Here is a 7714-nt window from a genome sequence, read left to right as displayed (position 1 = left end):
GCACTCCACTAGAGACTGACAGCTGCACTCTTTGCACTACAAATATATTTCTAAGTTCATTGTATATAACCAGTCAACAGTGCGATGACCCTTCATAAATTGCTTATAAGTAAACAAGGCCAAAATTACTATCTTACCTTGTAGTTACATCAACATCTTAAGTACCACTGATTCCTCTAATGTACCATAAGTCATAGTCCAACTATGACCAAACCCCTCTCGAGCCAAGAGAGGGTGTGATGCCACATTGTTTAAGCCCCGAAATCAACCCTTAAGGGAGCAATTTATCTACTTATCTCGATGTTGGGGAATGAGTGAATTCCGTCTTGTGTAGCTATGTTCCCAGCTCCCCAATCAGACAAATCTCCAAAATGGTAGGCTTATTGAGTCGGCAATCTGGCCACTCTCTCCATATAAATCAAAGGACTGCCTTCATAGGCAGAAGTTCACAACTCACTCAGGATTCAGATCATGTCATCTATGGTCATCCTAGTGAAATGTACGTCTCAATTATGAACAGCGTTATATAATCGTGGCCCGATCATATACAAACTCCATTGCATAGAACACCCCCGCTCACATGTCTCAACATGAATGATCAAGATCAGATCATTTGTAGCACTTTACAAAATTGTAACATCTACAAAGCGGGTCGTGTTCGTAGTGTCACCAGGATAAGGTATCCAGCCTCATCCATCTACTACGGACCATTTCCTAATAATTCTCCAACTTAGATTAATGACATTTGAACAAGTTAGTTACCTTTGAGTGCTTTAATATGGCATCAAAAGTTCTCTCTCTATCTTGACTTGAAGGTTTTTCAACTTGCATCCATGACGAACCCTAATACCCAAAATCCATTTCCTGATAATCATCTTCCTCAACAAATCAACAATTCAATCAATCTGCTCTTGAGCAACATGCCAATCCGTTCTTTCTTCATCATTTAGATAACACAAGTATTTTTCTTGTTTTGAATCTACTCACCGAGACGAATTACATGTCCTGGAGCCAAGCCATTAAAATGGGTCTTACCATGAAGAACAAGCTTGGTCTCATTGATGGTTCTATCACTCATCCTACTAATGATTTGCTTCAATCTTGGATTGGTTGCAACAGTGTTGTCACGACTTGGATTTTGAATTTGCTGTCAAAGAAAATTTTTGCAAGCGTGAATTTTTAGATTCAACACATAATATTTGGCTAGATCTACAAGAATGATATCAAAGGAAAGATCATCCGTGTGTTTATCAGATTCGACATGAGCTCTCGAATTTGACATAATTGACAACTCTGTTACTACATATTATGCTAAATTGAAGACCTTATGGAATAAATTGGCCTCATATCGTCCTTCTGTCCTTGTGGTCGATGTACGTTCGGAGGAGTGAAGGATTTGAATACCTATTTTCAGACTAAATATGTAATGACCTTTCTTATGAGATACAATGAATCTTCAATCAGATTCGTACACAATTACTTTGTATGGCGCCTAAGCCTTCGATTAATAAGGCTTTTTCTTCAATCATTCAAGAAGTTGAGCAACGTGCTATTCCTTCATCTCACACATTTGCATCTGAACATCCTATACAAGTTGTTGCTATTATGGTAAAGAATTCTTCTTCAACTACTAATTCTACTTCTAATCGGTCTTCTTCGTGGAACAATACAAAGAAGAAAGAATGCCCGGTTTGTACTCACTGTGGCATTCAAGGTCACACCATTGATCATTGTTATAAGATTCATTGCTATCCACTTAGTTACCGCTCAAATCATAAGAACTCCTCTGTTTCAAAATCTGAATCCTCTGCTTCCGCATCTGCCTCCGATTCTACTAATAATGGTTCTCTTACAAGTCTATCTGCTGAACAGTGTTAAAGACATATTCTTATGCTTCAATCGAATCTTGCTAAGGCTAAGACTACTGTTGACACTCCTTCTCGGTCTCACATAGCAGGTTTGTGCTCTCCACTTATGTCTCAGTCAGGGAATGATGTTTGGGTATTGGATTTTGGTGCTTCCACACATACTTTCTATTCACGAAGTCTGTTTACTTCTTTACAACCTATGTCTGGTCCAACCGTATCCCTACCTAATCATACTAATGTGACTGTTGATTTTGTTAGCACTAGGCAATTAACTACTGAATTAGTACTTCACAATGTGATGTTTGTTGTAACACCTCAAAATTTTATTCTTAATGTAATTTCAATATCTTCTAATATTTGAGGACATTTTAGGAATTTTGGAAATTGAATTTTTTATTATTGAGATTTGATTTAAATTGGAGAATTGACTTTTAGTTTTGGAATTTGGTTTTGAAGAGGAAGATGAAAGGATTATATATATATATACACATTTATAAGGTGTGTCTAGAAGGAAAGAATAAAATAAAATAAAATAAAATAAAGTAAAGTAAAATCAATTAAAATTTTATTTTATTTTATTTTTCATTTTCTTTTAAAAAAAAAGTCTCACCTTCTCTACAACCCTCGCTTGGATTTTATGTCCTAAAACTCGCAATTTGTAAAATGATAAACATTTTCTATAATCAATATACTTATTATTGATTTCATAAATTGTAAGAAAGTCTAAATCGAATAAACTAAGACCCATGACTATTGCATGAGTACTTGGACTTTATGTGAAGACATAAGAGTGGATCGGGTTCGAGTAAATAGTCAAAATGATCTATAGTACATGAATAAGGTTGGGTACCTTATTCTGGTAACACCATTGGATGCGGCCTACTTTGTAGTTGTCACAAAGAGTTGTAAAGTGCTACATACAATGTGATCCTAATTCGTACATGTTATGACATGAGGAGTGGGAGCATCCTATGCAATGAGTTTGCATAAAATCGGACCAAGAAATAAGTCACTCTTACTTTATAACACTGTTTACTGTATAAGACTGACTATTTCACCTAGATGACCTAGGTAACTCGATCTTAATCCTGAGCTAACTATGAACTCCTGTTTATTTGGGATTGCCCTTAGATTTGCATAGGTGAGGGTTGGCTCAACAGTACCAACTCAATAGGACTCCCATTTCAAGGGTAAGATCGAATAGATAGCTAGGAACATAAGGTGCAAGACGGAGCTCACACCTACCCAATTTAGGGATAGAAGAAAGGTTGTTCTCTCAAGTACTAAATCCATGTCTTGAACAAAGGGCCCCACCCTCTCATTGGCCTAGGAGAGTTTGATTCAGTGATTGGATCACAAAACAGTTGTTCATTAGAAGATCGGTATGAACTTGAGGAATAAGACGTAATCTCGAGGGTAAAAGAGATATTTGACCCAGCCGTTATTACGAACAATCTGTGAAGGGTCGACTTGCTGATTATGGTTAAATCATGTGGACATAATATATCTAAGGGGAGTGCAATTATGAGCTTTAGTGGAGTGACCCATTAGTTAACAAATGGGGATTAGTCTGGTTTAATGAGTTTAGCCAATTAATCTCGGATCGTTGGAGCCCAAGATATGTAGGTCCGTGAGGTCCCCCTACTACCTCGTAACAGACTAGCTCTAGAATAGCGTGATAAGTTAATTTGAAATATTCAAAATAGAATTAAGGGAATTAGTAATTATATGAGATATAATTACATGTTTAATTTGAGAATTAAATGGAATATGATTTAAATATATAAAGATGGATGTGTGTAAAAATTAATTTAATATTTGATATTAAATTAATTAAGTTTTATTTAAAAATTAATTTATGAAATTAATTTTATTTTTCAGTTTTAAAATCAAAATGGATTTTGGAAAAATCAAGTTTTGATTATATGATAAAATTGGAAAATTGAAAAACAGAACACAAAATGGAAAAACTTGGTTTTCTATGATCCATCATATACTTGCTCACACAAAAGCCATTATTATTGCCTTGTGTTACTCCAAGCATGAGTTGCAACTCATGCAACTCTCATCCTTGTATGTTGATCTACAATATATTGAAGAGTTTGGAGTAAAATTCGGGTATGCAATCAGGAGAGAATTTTAGAGAAAATTCGTGCTGAAGAAAGAGTTCTTCACTAAGATTGCTGCTGTGAGCAATTCTCCTTCATCCCTTGATTCAAGCTTGTTTTGAGTCCCACAACTCAATCTAGAGCACCAAGAGAATAGTGGGGAAGATCTTGAGGTGGTCTGCAATAAAATTTGGAGAAGATTGCAGTTGATGAACAAGCTTTGAAGAAGTTCTACAAGAGGTATGTCATGAAACTCACTTGTTTTCTGCAAGAACATGCTTTATATTTTTACAAAATTAATGAATTAGAGTGCTTAAATGATCCTTGTGCTTCTGCTGTTGTTGATACATTCCTACAGGGCGCCCCTTCCTCGTCGTCCAATTTAAGTCAGCTACCATCGCACGCTTCTTCTGTTGTTCGGTCCGAACCAATCTCCACCAGTCATGAAGCCTGATTGTCCGTGCCATCGATCGGATTCGATGCAGGCAACTGCACTGCACCAGATCGGAAAGAACCTAGCCATGAGCATCGTCATCCACGCCAGTCACAGGCTTCCAGTCATTTGCCCACTTGCCTTTTGAGTTCCAACCCAGCCAGCCGCTTAGTTTCGCCACCGCAGGAGTTGAGCGACCACCGTTCATCTGTGTTGCTCGAGTATGTTCAACCCTTAATTTCCATTTGCGGCCGTCCGACGCCGTCCAACCCCTAGCCACCGTTGTTGTTTTATCACTGGATCAGTTACTGGGTAATTTTTTTGCAATTTGGTTGTTTTAGAGTGCCCATTGGATGGGTGTAAGCTTTGGGGCCATGATTTAATCTGTCTTCATTTTATTCTGGGTTCCTAGCCGTCGTCCATTGGAAGTAGAAGTTGATTAACGAGAGATTTTTGAGATTGGAATCTTGAGAAATTTTGTTGAGCGAGCTTTGTTGGGTAAGTTGATTAGTGATGGTTGAATTAAATTTTGTGTGTTTTCAAAGGTTGAAATTTAATATCATGTTTTGTGTTAAGGGTACTGAAATCAAAGATTTGTAGTTGGAGACTGTTCGCTTGGATTAATATTTGAATCTAACTCAAGGTAAGTAATCATACTACTGGAACTGCCTCGTGCCAAGCAATATTAAGCATGTTGTATTGAGGTTGTTTATTAGATTGATTACTACGTATAATTCCAGAGTGAGTTGCACGAACCAGATACACATGAAAGAGGATTGAATGCTAGCATGATTTAAGTACATTTTATTCTTTGAGATTTTGTTGAATCTAAGGATAATGAGATGTATATGTTTGTTATGGAACTATGATGATGAGATGAATATGTATGTTATGGGACTATGATGATGAGATGTATATGTATGTTATAGAACCATGTTATGATACTTGTGATGTTGAAATCGTGATAGTGTCCCCACTGTTAGTTAGATATCCACTAGAGGTTGTGTGTCCTTTGGGATTCATCAGAGATTGTGTTTCCTTTAGGATTCACTAGAGGTGGTGGTTTCCTTCGGGATTCACCAAAGGTTGTGTGTCCTTCGGGATTCACTAGAGGTGGTGGTTTCCTTCTGGATCCACCAAAGGTTGTGTTTCCTTCGGGATTAACTAGATGTAGTGGTTTCCCTTGGGATCCATCAGAGGTTGTGTTTCCTTCAAGATTCACAAGAGGTGGTGTTTCCTTCGAGGTTCACCAGAGGTTGTGGGTCCTACGGGACTTACTAGAGGTAGTGGGTATACTTAACTACAATAGGATAAAATTAAGTTATTCATGTATGTATGTGTCTCATGAGAACTAGGGGAGTGCTTACGTTCCACCAGAGGTAGACATCTAGAGGACATAGATGCGTAGCCTCACACTAGTAGTGGGGTTACTTATTGAGTATTTTATACTCATTCTTTCTCATGTTGATGTTTTAGGTAAGAGTAGGGACGCGTTGGCGAATGACAAACGGAATCCATGATCGAGCCACTGGAACCAGTTTTAATGCTTCTGCTCATATTTTAAGAATTCTTTTATGCTTTTAACTTTCGGTCTTATTATTTGGAAATTTACTGTTAAGATTTATTTTCAGACCTATTTATTGTTATTTATGATTTATGGGTACCATTTTATTTGATTTTAATATTTGAATTTAATGGAGGTCATTTTAAATTGCCTTATTTATTTAGAATTTATTTCGCTATAAAAGGGTGTCGTTTTAAGTTCCATGCATGCATGTGTTTAGTAATGGTCTAGCTTGAGTCCTAGGGAGTCGGGTCGTTACGTTTGTCCCTGGCTTTCAGTTCAACCTTTTATCCATCAGTGCGTTGATTGCCTCTTAGCCTTAATTAGTATATTTTTATGATAATTGTTGCCTCATTCAGGATAAATTCTCCTTGAAGATGATTGGAAAAGCTAGACTTTGGCATGGATTGTACTTGCTTCACACCCAAACAAACAATACTACAGTTATACGTCTTCTGCTGCATTACCTCATAGTACTAAATATGCTTCTCATTCTATTAGTCTTTAACATGATAGACTTGATCATCCAAGTTGTAAACATTTGTCTCCTTTAAAAGATCTTTTACATGTTCCTTTGTGTAAAGATAAACATCAATGTACTGTCTGTCCATTAGCAAAACAAAAGAAGTTACCATTTGAGTCAAATAATCATGTTACTAATAAAGCTTTTGATTTATTGCATTGTGACATCTGGGATCCATATCAATCTACTACACATGCTGGTCATCGTTTTTTTCTCACTATTATTGATGATTATTCTAGATATACATGGTTATTTCTTATGAGACATAAATCTGATGCTTTTTGTGGAGAATAAATACAGTGCTCGTGTAAATGTGTTTAGGTCTGACAATGCACCTGAACTAGAATTCACAAAATATTTTTTTGGCGAAAGGAGTTGTACATCAATTCTCATGTATTGGTCGTCGTGAACAAAACTCAGTCGTTGAAAGAAAACACTAACACCTACTTAATGTAGCTAGGGCTCTTCTTTTCTATGCTATCTTCTTTCTTTCTTTAAATCATTTCATTCGTTTCCATTTTTTCTTGTGTCTCTTCATATTCTCATTTATCAACTAAATACATGAAATAAATTAATACATGTTTGTGAAAAAAAGTTAAATGAAAAGATTCTATGAAAGGATACTAAGCTTACAAAAAAAAAGGATACTTCGTACACTAAACTTACCAAAAAAAAGTTTGTGAAAAAAAAAATACAGTACTATATATACTAAATGAAAAGATACTATGAAAGGATGCAACCTTTCATCTATCAACTAAATACATGAACCTTAATAAATGTAAATACATTGAAATAAATTAATACATCAATCATTAAACATGGGGATGAATCTGAATTTCCAGTTCATTAGGACTTTTAGGTGCCCAAGTGATTCTTGGAACTTGAAGGGTTACAACTCTTCATGATGAGTTGGAAATTTAGCTTGGAAGCAAGCATTTAATCCTTCTTCAAGTCTTTTAGCTCTAGCTCTTGTCAATAGTTCTTGAGGCATAATGATTGCCTCATGATTGGATTGACTTGGAAAGTTCTTACAATGATTTTCACCACGAGCTTCAATTGAGCTGGTTTGAGATTGTTGAGCTTCACTTTCATCTTGTAGAACCTCAATATTTCTTATTTGGACAGCTCTTTATGACTGCCACTTATTTGCTTATCATGAACGGTCTGTGGTTCTAAAAGAGTTTACAACGTACATGCAGAAGCAATTAGGATCTTAAG

Source organism: Benincasa hispida, chromosome 3 (genome assembly GCF_027475165.1).
Source record: "Benincasa hispida cultivar pf3 chromosome 3, pf3_genome.v1.1, whole genome shotgun sequence".
Lineage (NCBI taxonomy): Eukaryota > Viridiplantae > Streptophyta > Magnoliopsida > Cucurbitales > Cucurbitaceae > Benincasa > Benincasa hispida.
This window is presented reverse-complemented; position numbering follows the sequence as displayed.